We start from the raw sequence: 1909 nt of genomic DNA, 5'->3' as shown, positions 1-1909 counted from the left end.
GTGGAGGTAGAGATCGGAGGCCCGGCGCACTCGTTGTAACCCTCGGGACGGAACGAGGGAACGAGGGAACGGAATCGGAAAAACACGTGTGTGTGTGTGTGGGACGCATCCAATAATAACGCTCCTCACTCCACCCCACGCATTACATTATATAACAACGACGACGACCCCCGTCCTCTGATTTTCGACCTCCGCCAGCCTCCCCCCCCCCCCCCCCCCCTGTTCATCAGCCGAAACCGGCGACGACACCGCCGCCTGACCTCATCCGGATCGACGACGGATCACATGACACGCGTGATGAAACACCGCTCAAAAAACACAACGTTTATAAAAGAAAAAAGAAAAAAATACAAGCAACACAAAACTGTTCCAGAACGTTCCCTGGTATCGGTATCAAAGCTCTGACGTCGTCCCTCGCAGAGACCGACCGAGATCAGAAGACGAGAAGTCACAACGAGCTGGAGATAATAGGTTCCAGGTTCGTAAACAAACGACGCCCAGACAGAGGGGGACAGATTCTGTGTGGAGGAGTCGAGGGGGGTGCTGGGGCTGGAGTTCCTGAGCCCACCTCAGACAGAGCCTGTGAAGAGCACAGCAGTGAAACAGGGAAACCCCCCCGTCAGCCAACACACACACTCACACACACAGGCACACACACACATATACACACGCAAACACACACACATATACACACACACACACGCACACACAGACACACACGCAAACACGCAAACAGACACGCAAACACACAAACAGACACACACACAGACACACAAACACATACACACACACACACTCCCCCCCCCCAGTCTGACAGGGCAGGCGACAGAGCCTCAGCCAACACACACACACACACACACACACACACACACACCCACCCCCCCAGGTCTGACAGGGACCCCCCCCCAGAGCCTCGTAACACACGTTTATCGAGGTTCACAGGACCCACAGGAGACGAGCGGTGTCTCAGGGCCCTCGCTTCCTCTCGCCGTGACCTCCGACCACAAACTGTTTCCTGTTGACACGGCCCGGTCAGGTGTCACCATGGCGATGTGTCACCGTGGCAATGTGTCACCGTGGCAACGGGCGAGCACCTTGTGTGTCTCGTGTTTTTCAGAGAGGAGGGATGGTGAGTCAGGGTTTCACCACTTGTAACCCTACAGACTGGACTGCCAGGAGTGTGTGAGGTGTGTAGTCACTATTAAACAGTGTGTCAGGTGTGTAGTCACACACACACACATAGACACAGACACAGACACAGACACACACACACACACACACACACACACACACACACACACACACAGAGAGACTCACCACTGTTGCGGTTCTTGCGGTTGGACTTGCCGCCCAGCAGCATCTTCAAGCTGTTTCTGAACATGGCCGCTCTGGTCAGGTGACGGGTCAGGTGGTCTGGTCAGGTGACGCTATGGAGACACCTGCAGTGACAGGGAGGAGACACCGTTAGATCAGAGCATGTTCTGGTGTTGGTGACTGTCAGTAGTCTGAAGACACGTGTGTGTGTGTGTGTGTGTGTGTGAGTGTGTGTGTGTGTGTGTGTGTGTGTGTGTGTGTGTGTGTGTGTGTGTGTGTGTGTGTTAGAGTCCACAGCGTCCTCCTGTGGTTTATAACAGTGAGGTTCATGATGTGTTTTATATTGTTTTATATTGTTGTATATTGTTGTTTTGGTCGTTGCCACAGTACATGTTGTGATGCCTTGTCTGGTAGGTCTGTCATGTGGAAGAGGACCACAGAGGAAATAAAGTCTCTGACTTTTCTGTGTTTTACCCTCGTTAGTTATTGAGTCTCACACTGTGATTTATGTTTGTGTCACTTTTTAACTTTCAAATAAATCAAAACATTTTTTTAAATGCACGAGTGGACTACGTTAGGTCCCTACGTCAAACAG

The 1909-nt window shown here is 52.0% G+C and overlaps 1 pseudogene across 1 annotated transcript in view; it reads right to left on the bottom strand.

Moving 5' to 3' along the window:
* Positions 1-1381, bottom strand: part of LOC308150730 (protein TANC2-like) — a 51237-nt pseudogene extending 49856 nt beyond the window's left edge. Inside the window, exon 1 of the transcript in view lies at positions 1318-1381. The product of the transcript in view is annotated as a protein TANC2-like (transcript). The remainder of the gene's footprint in view (positions 1-1317) is intronic.
* Positions 1382-1909: the final 528 nt, after the last annotated feature.

This window comes from Nansenia antarctica (genome assembly GCF_963989245.1).
Source record: "Nansenia antarctica genome assembly, chromosome: 2".
In the NCBI taxonomy this organism is placed as follows: domain Eukaryota; kingdom Metazoa; phylum Chordata; class Actinopteri; order Argentiniformes; family Microstomatidae; genus Nansenia; species Nansenia antarctica.
This window is presented reverse-complemented; position numbering and strand designations above follow the sequence as displayed.